We start from the raw sequence: 17,360 nt of genomic DNA, 5'->3' as shown, positions 1-17,360 counted from the left end.
CCCACACATGGAGCAAAATTTTCATCAATAGGAGACAAGAACTGGGGAATACAGTTTTTTCCCTTCTTCCCCCAACACTGGCTGTCCTGAGATGCAGTAGTTCCTATGACTTTTCATTAGACAGTGTTGAGGATTAAGAAGCCAGCTGAATTTGATACCAGGCAGTGCCTAGATTTTGCCTTGGGATTTGCTTTCTAGAAAACCCAGGCTAAGATATCAAATAACAGCCATCTGGTAATGAAGCAGACTGCATGGTAGAAAGAGTATGGAGTCAAAGGACATAGGCTCTGATCTAGTCTCTGCCATTTGCTGACTGAATGCCCATTGAGAAAATTTTAACCTCTGTGGCTTTCAGATTCTTAATCTGTAAAATGAGGGTAAAAATTTGCCCTTCATAGAGATGTTCTGAAGACTCGATGAGACAATATACATAACAAGCACATTAATAGATATACTGATAATATTCTATGTGTTGGGTACTATATTAAGTGATTTGTATTCTCATAATCAATAACCCTGTGGGTCAGGTTCCATTGTCACCTCCATTTTACAAACTGAGGCACTGAACCAGGTTACTTGCTCAAAGTTACAAAACTAGTATCCATGAAGCCAGAATCTGAAACCAGACAATCTGACTCCAAATCTATGCCCTTAACTATTGCATGATACTCTTCATCCAGTGAACAAAACAGCACCTAGCACAATATCCATTCTGTCCCTCCTCCTTAGTAACAGAACCTGCATTTATCTGAGGTGGCGATGTGCCCAGCTAAGTGACCATAGCTCCAGAACTCCTCTGCAGTTAGGTGTGATCATGTGACTCGGTTCTGACCAACATGTATAAGTGGAACCCTTAGATGGTACTTCTCGGGGGGTTTCCTTAAAATGGTGGGAGGCAGGCCTTTCTCTTGCTCCTCCTTTCTCTTGGCTTGTAGGTAGACATGAAGGCTAGAGTACAGGTAGCTATTGTGGACCAAAAAGTGACATTCTAAAGATGCAGAGCAGCAAAATGCTGTGAAGCTGCCACAGGCACCACAGACAGCCTGTCTCAGATCCTCTATTAGGCTAACAGAGAATTGCCTTTCTCCTTGTTTCAGCAGTGTTATTTTGTTGTTTTATTTATGCATGTGTGTATGTGTGTGTATCTAAGTGTGTGTTTTCTTATACTTCTCTATGTAGCCAAGTTTAATCCTAACAGATGCAGAATTTGATGTTTCTGACTGCCTGCAGATCCATTTCTTTATATTACAAACCATAAAGTATCATATATATTTTAGTTGTAATTATTACAGTTAATATTGATGAAGTGAGTATCCTTATGAACTATGGTCTCTACCTAAGCATATCTTTGGTTGGGAGTCAGGAGGAATGAACATACTTACCCTAAGAATCAGAATTGGTTGATATTGCCACACATATTGCAGAACAGCTGCTGTCACATAAATCTAATTTCAATTTTTCAGCCAAGGCTCATCTCTCCCCAGGCAATATGCTACTTCCTTCATGTAAATATATTCCTTTTTCCATAAAGACATGGTAAAGGAAAGAATGTATTCATTTACCAAGGTGAGCTCTGAAGTGTTGAACAAAATCTATAACCATAATTATTTTCAGACCAATGACTGGGCAAACCATACTAGTAAAGACCTGAAAATAAACAATTGACAAAGAAGCCAATATAATTGGCCAATTTGGTGAAGGGTTAGAAATTAATTTTATGATCACCTCTAATAACTGCTATGCCCAAAAAGTATGTGTGAATTTTTTTATAAACTTGCTATTTATAATCATTCTCATTTATAATGTCAATAAAGTTCTATTTCAGCCTTATAAATAATGCCCATTGTCAAAAACAAAACAAGAACAGATGACTCTTGGATAATGAGAATTTTTTAAAAAGCAACCACACAGAATTTATGCATATAAATCCCTACTCTAATTTATTTCATATTTATACCTTTTTCATTTCAATATGGTTATTATAAGCCATTTTTAAATAAATGCTCAATTTTAAAAATAAATAATTCATAAATAAAATTCAATAAAAGTCCCTAAGTAATTGAACTAAATTCATTGCTACAGCTAGGCAATGAATATAATTTGAGGTTTTTTTTAGAAGCTTTGACAAAAATAGAAACATATTGGGCTACATATGAAGATATATCATACTCCTTGTCTGATAAAAGGAAGCAAATGAAATTTTTCTAAAATAAAATATTTTTAACCTGGTTTCAAGGATGAATTACTGCAGGGTCCTTAGAAAATGGAACACAATGTCTTCAACTACAATTTTATAAAATTATGAAGATGTTCTAGAGAACTTTGCCTGTATTGGTCTATATAAAGCATGAAGGTATAAAATTAAATTACAACTCAGAAAAGACATTTTATTTTAGAGATTATGTGAAATTGTGTATGAAACTTATTTTTTCGATGATCTAATTCTCTGGTTCCACCAAAGCAGATGTACATATACGCTTACAAGTTTAACAAGTTCCCACAAAACTTCCACAGTTATGGGTAATTAATTCCTTCTGCATCCCTTTTTCTTGTTTCTTTCCCATTTAAGAAATTGCATCTGAATGCAAATTAAGAAGACATTATTATGGATATAATTTTAATACTGCTTTAATTTAGAAAAGGAGATAAGACATTGGCAGAATTCATCCCTCTAAGTAGTATTAATATCAAATTACTTGTAACACGGGCTCTTTTCCAAAATGGTCTTTCTCCTTTCTTCTAGTTCCATGATCCCTCTCAACTGAAATATTGAATTATTTAAAGAGCCTATATTTAAGTTTTAAGTGATGAACATATACTAAATAGAGTGATTTATTATCTATTAATAAGATTCAAAATACATTCATAACTTAATTCTTAGTACAACCCTTATGTTTTCTCATAAAAGGAAATAGTATTACCTCCAAGAAACTCCACATTTTATGTTCTTGTCTTAAACATTACCTGATTCTTTATTTATAGTAGAGTTAATATCAAATAACAGATTTATAGGATCCTCTACTTGGATTTTGTAGGGATTAAGGCGCAAAGAGTGATCTAACAATAGCCCCCATTTCCCAACCCCAGAAAGAATGGAGAGAATGACTCAGAGATACTGCAATTTACTGACATAGTATCATAAACTAAAAAATCCTAAATCCATGACTTCACCATGATTTCCTCCTTCCTGATATTTTCCCAGTGGTGTCAAATATGAAACAGCCTGACCTCACGTTAGACTTGGGAGGATTAGGAGGGAGTAAAGCCCTTTTCTTAAGTAGAAAAGCAAATGACAGAAATATGATTCCTTTTATTACAGAGGATATAAAATTATACATATTAGTAATATGATTTTGTATTTAAACATTCAATTTCATCTGTATATAGCACATTTCATTAGATAGGTCATTAAAAATATGATTGTGGGCTATCTTCCAGCTTGTATAATTCTGAGGGTTTCTCAAAAGGCATAGAGGTATGTGTAGACACTGTGGGTGATAAGCTGCTCTAACTCAACACAGGGAGAAAACTTAGGGAACCAAGAATAACCAGGTAACATCGTTTGGATTGTTTATATATCAGATGTCTGAAGGGAAGCTTTGGACAATATCAAAGGACATTTTCTAACACTGAAAATTATGGACACACCATTTTTGAATGAAAGGTGATCTAGCCAACCACTTGAGAAAGTGGGAATGAGGGTGGAAGAATTATCATTCAGAGTTGGCCAGAGACAATGTCATTCCTCATTGATGTTGGCATAAGTTGTGAGGGTGCCTGATAATAAGGGTAAAGTTTTTCCAAAAGAAAACTTTTGAATGTAGACCAGTATTCGGTTGACAATGCAGAGTTCTGTGCCAACATGGAAAATATGATTTTGTCATAAAACATATTAAGAATAGATGTTAACAAATGACTGCCTTGATCATGAAAGAACTTCACTAAGTCTTCTGGAAAATACCTAATTTTCCATAATTATTTCTTGTTAGATTAGGCAGGATGGATCAGAAGAAAAATATACCAAAAATTAACATAATAAATTACACCAGCACCTAGTAGCAAGCTCAGGGCTAGACCCAAAGAACTAAAGGGTTATTGATGAAAGAAAAGAACAAATGAATAAATAAATGATCTATTTGATGGAGTTGTTTCATGGTTCAATTAACTGAGAAAGTGTTTCTATCAATTGAGAGAATTTAGTTTTGTTATTCTTTGATCATAATGCTCTTTCTGGAAATTACTAGTCAGTAGGATCATTTGCTTCTATTTTAAAAATATAAAATCAAAACTTCAGTAGAAACTTGTCTTTCTTTTTGCTGTACCTGGAAGGCATGGATTTATTTATTTTTAAGTTTTTTACATAATGAGAAAAAGTTATTTAAATATATACTAGAAAGAAGAGATAGGGAACTTAAACACAGCCCTATTTTCTACAATTTAGGACTGGGATTTCGATTAACACAAGACTTTGACAGTGGTGCCATGACATGAACATAGAAGAAGCATTAATGGCCAGTGATCTGGAAACAGATTAAATAGTTTAGTCCCCTGTTTATAGAGTGAGAGAGATGAGGGACTTGATCTGCACTATAAAAGTACTTCCATTACTCTTACCTTTTCTTATGAAATCAAAGAAAATAGAGCAAAATCAGTAGTGGAATTGATACCACAACTTTTTTCTTCCTCATGCAAGGTACTAGACTTAAAAAAAACTAACCTGATCCTATAATTTGATGTGTGCTTTTAAGAACTGTCCAACAGACCAGTGGTCTATAATTTGAGAGATAAATGGTTCCCCATCCCATCAAAGGTATCAACAAACCTCCAATTATGTAAAGAACCTCAGCCTAAGTCTCCATGTTTTAGAGGAGTCCTTCTTCTACATATTTTAGTAGCCAGAGGCTCAGAACCTGGACAGGCATCACCGAAAGGACCTGGTCACATAGGCATCTATTTTCTGGGCCTCCCTACCCAGATTCCTGGGTCAGCCTAGAGGTTCCTTGTTACTACTTCTCTGCAATGACCTTTTATTTAGGGGGATACTCCCACATGATGCCCGATGACCTGGCCCAGTTGTTAACAGCAACACTGCTTTTCACTTCCACAGTGGCCCCATTTGGAACAATAAGTTGTATGGTTACGCTCACCTCTTATCAACACGCTATGGAAGTCTCCCTCCTAAGGGTTTCCCATGAACACAGAAATCTGCCCCTAGATTTGAAAGCATTTTTGGTATTATGGACAATCAACTAAAGAAGATCAGGTGGTACAAAATACATCAACTTTCTGTGTGACAAGTAGGTCACTTAAATTTCCTGGGCTTCAGTTTTCTCATGTAAAACAAAGACATTAAAGTGAATGGTCCTTTAAACAATAAGTGTCATGTCATGTTGGGTGACATCAACCCAGGTTTAACCATCGACTCTTTTCTCCAGCTAACTCCTCTGGACCAGATTTCTCTCAGAAAAGGAAGTCTTGGGCAGCAGGTTCTGTTTAGGGCCTGGACACACCAGGAGGAAGGGTCAGCTGTCCAGTCATAATCTACTCAAAGCAGCTCTTGCAGTCTAATAAACTCAGCCATTGAGAAGCTACTGTGGGTTCTTTACTATCATTTTGAAGTTCAAACAAGCATGTCCCAACCTCCCAGAGACATTAAGATCAACTTGAGGGAGGCAAAGCCACCAGATTGCTGTGTACAAGAAAACTCAGGCCTCTCATCCCGAGTTGTCCCTAAGTATGTTTTAAAACAACAATATTTTCTTTGACTTGATTCTCATTTCTGAGAAACATGAGTACATACACATATGTAACCATTTATGAGTCTATAGAAACAGATAGGCACATCTCTTAAACAACCTGAACTTCCATCATTCACAAACACTCATTTGTACTCTGCCTCTTCTCAAAAGAATCTGAGTTTGCTTTCATCTCATAGATAACCACACTCTTGTTAGTTTGCTTATTAATTTGTCTTATGTTCCAATAATGTCTACTTAATTAGTTGGGGCAACTGCTAGGTCAGGGGTAAAGAATGAAGTCGGCGTCTGTCTTGGCAAGCCAAAATCATGTACACTCTGAAGTCACGAGGTGAGAATGTGAATGAAGAATCAAGAGAAAACAGAAGAACATGCTCTGTAGAGAAAATTGGACAGATAACAGAGACAAGTAGCTGTAAGGTCTGAGATCAAGAAATAGAGACTTTCTAGTTCTCAGAGGGGATCACATATTTACTGTACTTCATTCGTGTTTTAATCCTCCTGTATCCTTTCAAACAACCCTTTTTTCAATGAAAGTCTGAGTGGGTTCCTTGAAACCAAATAATCTGTTAAAACCTATAAAAACTCTGTTAATTAAACTTTCAGTGTGTCTTCAGTCTAGGTGAATCTGTGAGAGCCCTCACAGCAAATAGTTGGCACACTCAACTTTGGAGAATTGAAAGATTTACAACAGTAGTGTTTATAAAGGTGTGGGTGGGATATAATAGAGCCACAGGGAACGGTGCAGTAACTCGAGGTCAGTCACTGCAGAGTGATCACCACACCTGGGCCTAAAAGGGAAGTAATGCAGCTGACCCTTGAATAACATAGGTTTGAACTGTGTGGGCCCACTTACATGCAATTTTTAAAAATATGCTAGAAAATTGTTTGGAGATTTGTGGCAATTTGAAAAAAACTCACAGATGAACCATGTAGCCTAGAAATATGGAAAAAATTAAGAAAAGGGTATGTCATGAATGTATAAAATATATGTATATTCTAGTCTATTTTATCATTTACTACCACAAAATATACACAAATCTATTATGAAAAGTTAAAATTTATCAAAACTTATGCACACAAACACAGACCATACATGGCACCATTCACAGTAGAGAAACGTAAACAAACATAAAGATGCAATAATAAATCATAACTGCATAAAATTAACTGTAGTACATGCTGTACTACTGTTCATAGCCACTATTATGGTGAGTTCAAGTGTTGGCGAGTATCCACTTAGACACTAATCATCGCTAATCATCTCCATGTGAGCAGTTTGTCTCTCCAATAAATTTCGTATTAAAGTAAAAAGTGATCTGTCACGGTTCTTGAATGTTCTCCACCATGTTTAGTGCAATACTGTAAACCTCGAATAGCACCATGACACCCATACAAAGTGCCACTAGTGACGCTGGAAGTGCCCTCAAGAAGTGGAGAAAAGTCATGACGTTATAAGAAAAAGTTGAATTGTTTCATATGTCCCCTAGACTGTTTCACGTTCCCTAGCTGTAGTTGCCTGCCATTTCAGACAGATGATTCATCTAGTAAACAGATGATGTAAACTTACAGTATCGATAAATATAGTAAAGTACTGTAAATGTATTTGCTTTATGATTTTCTTTTTTTTTTAGCATTTTTTTTTAATTTCGGCATATTATGGGGGTACAGATTTTAAGGTTTCAATAAATGCCCATTTCCCCCTCTTTATGATTTTCTTAACATTTTCTTTTCTCTAGCTTTAGTGTACGAATACAGTATATAATACATATACAAAATATGTGTTAATCAAATGTGCATGTTATTAATAAGGCTTCCCAACAGCAGGCTATTTGTAGTTAAGTTTGGGTGAAGATAAAAATTATATATGGATTTTTTTTTACCACCCTAACTCCTGTGTTGTTCAAGGGTCAATGGTACTTACTGGAACTCAGAGTCCCATGCAGAGAAATACTACATTGAGAAGGGCAGTGACTTAGGTCAAGGACTGCAGCCAGCCTGAGATGACCTCACAGGGATGGAGTCAGGGGACATATTCCTGACCTCAGTCGCCTCTCTCCAGTGTCCTACTGGGGTTCCCCCTTGGCTGAGCCCCCATGGAAGCCAGAGTGCAAGGAAACCTGTTGACGTTGTCCATGCAGCTCAGTTTCCCAGGGCAGAGAGCAGGGTAGAGAAGTCTGCTACGTTTGTATTTATCTGGATAAATTTCTGACTGCAACTGCCTAAGAAAGTGGTTACATCTCCTGTGCTTGCTGCATAAGGAGAGAAGTGGCTATCTTTCAGGGATGTTAGGTGCAGGCCCTGCCTAGCCAAACACAAAATATGCCATAGCATCCCTCCCACCCTGCACCCTAGTAAGGGAGGGGCAGCATCTCGCCCGCCCGCCTGCCTTCCACGTGTGTCAGCCTGGGAGGAGAAACCTTCCCAAAAAGGGCGTGATGGGCAGCAATGAGAAGTGGCAGCCGAGTGTGAAATGCTGCCACTGGCCAGCGGCAACTGGAAACACGGCCGAAAATAGCTCAGGCAGAGTCCCAGCTTCAGGACAGGGATGGAACACTTTTACCAAGAGGCTTGTTTTAAAGCCATTTAGAGGACTTGTGGAAATGGTATTGTGGCGTTATTTTTATTCCAAACATCCATTCCCAAAGGGACCCTGAGTCACAACGGCCTTTGCTGTTACTATTCTGGTAGGGCTGAGAAAGCCGGGTGAAGAGGCACAGGCAGATGACATTACAAGGACCAGGGTGCCGGATGGATCTGCATGTGAAAATGAAGAGAAAATGCTGACTTGCTCTCAAGACTACTTTTGTTTCTTCTTGTGAAAAATAAAAATACCCCCCTTCAATTTTTTTTTTTTTTTTTTTTTTGAGACAGAGTCTCGCGTTGTTGCCCAGGCTAGAGTGAGTGCTGTGGCATCAGCCTAGCTCACAGCAACCTCAGACTCCTGGACTCAAGCAATCCTGCTGCCTCAGCCTCCCGAGTAGCTGGGACTACAGGCATGCACCACCATGCCAGGCTAATTTTTTCTATATATATATATTAGTTGGCCAATTAATTTCTTTCTATTTATAGTAGAGACGGGGTCTTGCTCTTGCTCAGGCTGGTTTCGAACTCCTGATCTCCAGCAATCTGCCCGCCTTGGCCTCCTAGAGTGCTAGGATTACAGGCATGAGCCACCGCGCCTGGCCTCCCCCCTTCAATTTTATCAGCAGGGCGGGGTACATAGATTGCCATGTTCTCAGTTCTCAAATCCATTCTATGAAAGCAGTGTAGCTGCCTAATAATTGAAGGAATGCATTTTCTTCACTTTCTCTACCAGCCTCTCACAACCTGTCCCCTAAAATCATGAAACCTTGCATTAAATATTGATACTTGGGCCGGGCGCGGTGGCTCAAGCCTGTAATCCTAGCACTCTGGGAGGCCGAGGCGGGCGGATTGCTCGAGGTCAGGAGTTCGAAACCAGCCTGAGCAAGAGCAAGACCCCGTCTCTACTATAAATAGAAAGAAATTAATTGGCCAACTAATATATATATATATAAAAAAAAAATTAGCCGGGCATGGTGGCGCATGCCTGTAGTCCCAGCTACTTGGGAGGCTGAGGCAGAAGGATTGCTTGAGCCCAGGAGTTTGAGGTTGCTGTGAGCTAGGCTGACGCCACGGCACTCACTCTAGCCTGTGCAACAAAGTGAGACTCTGTCTCAAAAAAAAAAAAAAAAAAATATTGATACTTGTGTTATTTTCATCATAAAAGAAGTATTACAACCTTCAAACATGATCAATTCCAGAGCTTAAGTTCTGGATCAATGTAATTCAGTAGATTGGTGGGGAGTTTCTTCTATGTGCTGGGTGCTCAAAACAACCTGATGAGTTTGTTTGTTTTTAAAAATAAATTGTATTGGGTATATTTGAGGTTTGTAACATATTATGGGATATATATAGTAAAGTTATCACTATAGTGAAACAGATTAACATACGTATTATCTCACAGTTACCTTTTTGTATGTGACAAAAGCAGCTCATATCTACTTTAACAAAAATCCCTAACACAGTACAATTTAACTACAGTCCTCATGTATACATTAGACCTCTACACTTGCTCATCCTATATGTCTGCTACTTTGTATCTCCCCATTTCCTCCCCTACCCTGCCCACTGTAACCACCGTTTTGGTACTATTTTTTAGTCCTATTATTTCAGAACTTTTTTTAAAAAAAATATTCTACATGTAAGGGAGATCATGCATAGACTCTCTATGTCTGGCTTATTTCACTAAGCATGTCCGCCAGGGCCATCCTTGTTGTGGCAAATGGCAGGATGGCTCTCCTTTTTTTGTTTTTTAAAGGCTGAATAAGATGAGTTAAAAATGGTCTGGCCTTCAAGGAAATGGACACATAAACAAAGAATTACAGTATAGTGTAGTAGGTAAAAATAAGACTTTGTATTTTATAAAAAGCAAGATCATTGCTGCAAATGAAAGGGAAGGATCAAAACTGAAGTGGACAAAGGGCTTCCTGGAATAAATGGAATATGAACTTGGCTTCCCAAGACAAGCAGGAGTTTGTGAGGTGGGTGAGTGTGGGAAGAACGGTACAAGCAAAGGGAACAGGATGTGCGAAGGCAAAGAGGCCCCGACGACGACGAGCAAGTTGTGTCCCAGGAAGTAGAAGTGAGTCAGCAGTGCTGACGCACAGTGCGGCAGGGAAGGGCCCGAGAGGAAGGCAGACACCAGGCGATGATGCCCCGCAGGTGGCAAAGTTTGTTCAACGGGGTGTGTTCCAAGTAATCGAATGGCACGCAGCAGATTGGAAGTGGCTGCTTTTCCTGCTTTTGTGTTTCAATTGAGTGTCTGTCCCTATAAAAGTTCCACTCAGTTCCATTCTGATATGAGTTCTTGAGTGGGAGGGACAGTGGCATTGACTCCATCATGCTGTGAACTATCACATGTGTACGTACCCCTGGTGGGGTAGGGGGTGGGGAGTGTGTCACCCAAGTGAACGCTGTCTTTCATGGTGTCATAGCAGAGAAAGGGAGTGTTGCAGGAGGGACAGAGAGACAACAGTGGTTTAAAGCAGGGGTGTGAGATGGCCAGATTTGCATTTAGCAAGACCCACCTGGCAGCATTGTGAAGGATGGTTTGTACTGGATGGTGGGAGGCATAATGAGTTACTTCCCAGGGCTGCTGTAAAATTTACCAGAAACTGAGTGGCTTAAAACAACAGAAATTTATTTCCTCAGGGTTCTGGAGGCCAGAAGATGAAGGTGTCCGCAGGGCCACTCTCCTTCTGGAGATTCTAAGAGAGAACCCTTCCTTGCCTCATCTAGCCCCTGGTAGCTGTTGGCAGTCTTGGCTTCCTTGGCTCATGGCCACATCACTCCAATCTCTGCCTCTGTCTTCATATTGCCTTCTCTGTATGTTGTTGCTTCCTCTCCTGTCTTTCAGAAGAAGACTTGAAATCTCAGGGCTCATCCAGGGAACCCAGGATGATCTGATCTCAAGATCCTTAATTGTATCTGCAAAGATTCTTTTTCCAAATAAGGTGACATTCAAAGATTCTAGGGATCTGGACAGAGACATCTCTTTTGGGGAACCAACCAACCTTTTGGGGGACCACCATTCAACCCACCACACCTAAGAATCTTATTTTTGAACCTTTGATGAACAGAGCAGCTGCATTAGGGTGTCATGAAATGCTGTGCTCTGTCATTTGAACACTGCTGGACCAGAAGTGTGGACCCAGTGAGGAGGTGCCAGCCAGCAATCATGAGGATGACCTTGTGATATGGGTATGGGGATTAGAAGTCATATGGCCAAGACTCAGTAGTGACTTGAAAGCGGAGGTGAGGAAGATAAAGGTGAACATAATGACTGCTGGGTGTCATGGGGCTGCTGGCAGAGGTGGGAATGCAGGAGAAAGCATTGTATCCCAGGAATCTGGAAAGTGGGAAGACTATCCAGCCCTTACCTATGATTCAGTATTTTCCTTTCTGCTATCCTTTGCAAATGATCACACAACTTTAGTTTAAGCAATTGACTTTGTAGTGTCTGCTTGCCTTGTCATCTGCTTCCTACACCAGCTTATAAACTGACTGAGAGAAGAGGCCATGTTTGTTGGGTTCACTGTTATTTCCCCAGAACCTAGTAGAGCAGGGGTCCCCAACCTAGGGTGAGTTGCATAACTATTTCATTACATATTACAATGTAATAATAGAAATAAAGTGCACAATAAATGTAATGCTCTTGAATCATTCCAAAACCATTGCCCGCCTCCGGAGTCCATGAAAAGATTGCTTTCCATGACAATAAACAGTCCCTGGAGCCAAAAGGTTGGGGACTACTGTTAGAGCACCTGTATATTTAAAGAGCTCAATGTATATTTTTGTGGGGGGTTTATTTTTGGGGGGGTTGTTGGTGGTGGTTGTTTTTAAACCACTTTCTTGAGGTATGATTAGCACACAAAAGGCTGTACATATTTAATGTATATAACTTGATGAGTTTAGAGATAAGTATATACTCATGTACATATGTGTTTTTGAATGAATGGATGAATGAATAAACAAGTTCAGTGAAAGGAAGATGTGGGAACTAGTTAAGAATTAGAATGGTCAAGACTTACCCAGTGTTATTACAGTGGTTACTGTTCCATTTGGGGCAGCTCTAATTGTAAGTTCCTCTTCATACAGTCACTTATTTTGTTCCCTAGAGTCTCTCAAATTGAGTCTAAGTCTTCCTCTACGTGAAAAGTTCTTTCAAATACTAAAAGAACTATTGTGCTTCGTAAGACTCCTCCTTTCTGGCTAAGTAGCTTCATTTCCTTTAACCGCATGGCCTGTTTTAGTCCTGTTTTAGAACTCCTTCACGGTTCTAGTTGTTCTCTTTTCATTCACTCAACAAATATTTGTGTGCTCACTGGGTGCTCTGTACCAGCAGTGAAAAAACCAGGATTGCACTCACCTTCCACCTTGTCAGTGTCCTTCTGAAGTTATCAAACACAGCAATCCCCAGAACCTAGAAGAGTAGGTGCCCCTTTTTTTGTACTGGGTATGCGCTTTTCACTACTACAGTGTGTCTGAATAAGAGATGATTGTTTCTTCCACTGGCTTTTTTGCAGTACTAGACATGGTGTTTCTTGTTGTTTGTACAAGCATGGGCCATGAATTAAGTGTGATTTTTCTTTTGGGTACAAGAATCCGGAGTATGATCAACACAATCATCTATAACCTTTCATCCCTTAAAAACAGAATACATGGTTGCACTCTGTGCTAAAAGTAGTGCAATGACCAGAAATGAGCCCCACCATCCAGAGGGGCTCAGTATTTTTTCAGGCGTCTGTGAGAAACAGATGCTCTGTCAAGCCAGGGATAGGAACCGGCTTCTTAAGGGCTTAGATTACATCATGTGTTCAGTGAAGCACACCAGAATCATTTGCCTAGTGGAACCAGAACTGATTGTTTTTCCTTATTCTTCTATAAATGTATGCATTTTTCTATTTTAATAATAGAATAAACCCATAATGAAACAAAAAAAACTCAACAAAACTAATGGGAATTTTCTTTCATTGCAAATGTCTGTTTAACTAATTTGTTCACTAATGGAAGCTCGCAAGCTTCAGAAAAGATATTCTCCTTTAAGGGAACACAGATGTTTGACTTAAAATTGCATATTTGTGACATTTCAATATTGGTATCCTCATTTTTCACTGATAAAATTGTAAGAAAACAAAATCTGCTTGTCCTACAGCAATTTGGCTGTGATTCAAAGCTGTTTTATTAAAATTAAATAATATGTTCTGCAAATCTAATTGCAGAGGAATTAAACACATTAAGCAAATAGTTATCTGTGATGCGAAATGAAAAAATAAGCTATAGGAAAATAGTTCTAGGAAATACACAGTAGAAAGAAGTTCTAAGAAATCTCTTGCCTCTGTTGTGATCATTTCTGGGTTCAGTTTGATGTTTTTAAGTGAAAATTTGAAATCTCAAACCACATTTTTAAATGGCATATTTATCGAACTCACATTATACTTAAAGCATAGTTGAAGTGAATGGATTAAGATTGTTTGCTTTTTTTTTGGAGACAGAATCTCACTCTTGTTGCCCCTGCTAGAGTGCCCTGGTGTCAGCCTAGCTCACGGTAACCTCAAACTCCTGGGCTCAAGCGATCCTTCTGCCTCAGCTTCCCCGAGTAGCTGGGACTACAGGCATGCGCCACCATGCCCAGCTAATTTTTTCTTTATATTTTTAGTTGGCCAATTAATTTCTTTTTATTTTTAGTAGAGACGAGGTCTCACTGTTGCTCAGGCTGGTCTCAAATTCCTGACCTTGAGCGATCCTCCTGCCTCAGCCTCCCAGGGTGCTAGGATTACAAGCGGGAGCTACCACACCCGGCAGATTGTTTGCATTTTTATGCAAGTAAGTTGGTCACTTATAGCCAGTATATCTGTTGGAGTTATATATCCAGTACTAGTTAGAAAGTAGGCAAGGATGCCAAGAGAGGCTTAGTAGAAAGAGGGTGTGGATATATTGAGTGTGCACAGGTAAAACTAGCCAAAATTGTTTGGTTGTTTTATTGTGCCTGAGCATTCAACTTTAAATAAAAACTTCTAGTCAATTAGCCCACTTGCTCTGTAACTGTTTCAGTCCTCCAAACATCATTGGGTTATCTGATCCCCAGTGCTAAGTTCAACGCCAAGTACATAGCAAATGCTGAATATCTGTAGAATGAATGAACTAAGTAAACTAGGGAACAAATAGACGCCACACCTCTTGCTTTTTTTCATAGGAGTATAAATCATACTCCTATCTGACATTGACCCACCTGGTAGAGAACTATCCTTCACATTATAATTGTAAACAGAACACTGGATGAATTTGATCTTTATTCTTCCCTACTAAAGGCATTAAGTCATAATCAGCATTTACTTAAAATATTTATATCTTTAAACTTTTCTGTTGTGACTAAAATGTGATTTTATCTATAAATGGTTTCTAAACCACAGGGTGTCCCAAAAGGTTCCATACAAAGGAAAAATTTTGTAAAATTTTATAATGAATATTTTGTAAATAAAGGAACACTTAGCTATAGTTTCCCATTTTTCCTACGTGAGGCAACTTTTGGGACACCCTGTAGAATTTGCCCATGATTAATTGGATAATTCAGTGTGTTTATGATTGATATCACTCATTGTAAGTCATTTGAAAATCTGATGATCCTCATTGATAGTTCCAGTCACGTCCCACACATCCCTCTAGTCCAAGCCAAACAAGTTGCAACACAGGTATGTTTACGCATGCATGTGTGTGTGTGTGTATGTGCGTGCATGTGTATGTAAAAACATTGTAGATTTTTTGCATTTGCTTATTTTGCAAATATAATATTAATCTTTGTTTATTGGTCCTCAAGGATTTTTGCACTTTCACTGCTTACATAAGCAACAGAATGATTCTAGGAAGTCAACTTGACCATATAGGAGAGACCATGGTATATTCTGAAATAACATCCTTCTTGAAATTTTCTCAGTAACTGCTAGCATGCTCAAGGACTGCTAGGGTATGATTAACCTTAGATCGGTTCCCACCATTGCACAATGCATTTTAAAATACAGGAGGGAATATATGATGTCACAGAGACAAAAACTCTACAGGTAAAAACTAGCATAAAGCAGATAAGCATTCTCTGGCCAGGAAACAAAGTTCTGAAACCTCTTAAAAATAATTAAACCTTACTCTGAAAACACTATGTACCAGATGTGAACTGCCCAAACTTGTTTTTGAACAGATCCATTTCATGTCCCTAGTGTTTAATGCATAAATTCATGTTCATGCAGTTCAATTCATGGATCATTAAACTATTTCAGTGCTTAGCCCATTCATTGATCTAAGAGCCTTGACATTAAAATGAAGTCTATTGTTATTTTTATTCCAGTTAAAGATGAGAAAAGACTATTTCTGTCAATGGTTATTGGATCATCCTATTTGGCTAAAAACAAATCCCTCCTCTGCCGTGCATGTGCACAAAAATTACAAGTCTTTCCTAAATCTACAGATCAATTGCTTTGATGTCATTGAGGCCTACATATGGGCCTAGGTAACAGGGAAAAATGAGCTTGGGCTATAATCTGGTCTCCAGGGGAAGCAGCTAAGGAGTAGGAATCAAAAGATTCACATTCTAATCTTGGCCAAACAGCAATGTGGCTTGGTCCAAGAGGGCATTCTCTAAGTACTCATTAAATCCTCACAACACATAGAGGTAGGTTTAGATAGGTTCTATTAGTTTCCCTTTTATAGGTTAAAGGATTTAGATACTTTCCCAGTGTTAGGCCATTGTTAGGGCCAGAGCCAGGTTGAACAGGTTAGCTCCTGTTCTGCTATTTTAAAGGTATTGTAATAATGCATGTGAAAGGACTTTGAAAAGTATGAAGAATGTTTATTCTTACATAGGAGGGACTTCAGTAGACATATTTATGTGCTGAAAATTGGAATGAGGGTGGAAGAAATCATGAAGTAACTGATGGTAAAGGCTGTTGGTGATCATAGGGGTAGTCACTACCTGATTTTGAGCAGGGGCACAAGCTAGCTAAACAGGGCAGGTGGTAAGCTAAACATAGTCTTACCATATGATTCAGCAATTAAACTCCTAGGTATTTACCCCATTGATCTGAGAATTTATGTCCACACAAAAGCCTGAATACAAATGTTTATAGCAGCTGTATTCATAATTGCCAAAAACTAGAAGCAACTAAGATGTCCTTCAATAGGTGAATGGAGAAACAAACTGTGGTACACCCAAATGATGGAATATTGCTCAGTGATAAAAAGAAATGAGCTATCAGTTCACAAAAAGACATGGATGAATCAATCTATGCATAGTGCTAAGTGAAAGGAGCAGTCTGAAAGGCTACATACTGTATGATTCCAATTATATGACCTTCTAGAAAAGGCAAAACTATAGAAACAGTAAAATGTATCATTGATTTCCAGGGGCTTAGGGAGAGGGAGGGAAGGATTAAATAGATTTAGCACAGGGAGTATCTTAGGGTGATGAAACCATCTGTGTGATACTATAATTGTAGATCATGATACTGTGCAAGTTCCATGTCAAAATCCATAGAACTTCACAGCACAAAGAATAAACCTTAATGTATGCAAATATAAAAATCACTGAGCCCCAATTATCCTAATTTGATTCATTCACATTGTATGCCTGTATTATAACATCACATGTACCCTATAAATACATACAAATTTTATGTGAATAAAATAATGAAAAATTAAAAAATTAATTAAAAATCATTGAGAAAGTCAGAAGATCCTGGGATGGAATGCAAGAAGCTACAAAATGATCTTACTGTATTAAAAAATATATAAAACAACTTCACTACAGGAGGTGAAAGAAGAAGGTGCTGACTTAAGTAATTTTGGAGATGAGTAGTGTCTGTAAGACTAAAGGCAAAAGAAAATGTACACACAACTGTACTCTAGTTAATAAAGTCATTTCCCATGGGGTTTCAAGTTGAACTATTCCAGTACTGCTAAATATGTATACTGGAATTGAACAGTCAAGTAAATGCATGATGGATGGTGGGAGCCAGATTTCTCGCACAGTGA

The sequence above is a fragment of the Microcebus murinus genome, chromosome 6 (assembly GCF_040939455.1).
Source record: "Microcebus murinus isolate Inina chromosome 6, M.murinus_Inina_mat1.0, whole genome shotgun sequence".
NCBI lineage: Eukaryota > Metazoa > Chordata > Mammalia > Primates > Cheirogaleidae > Microcebus > Microcebus murinus.
This window is presented reverse-complemented; position numbering follows the sequence as displayed.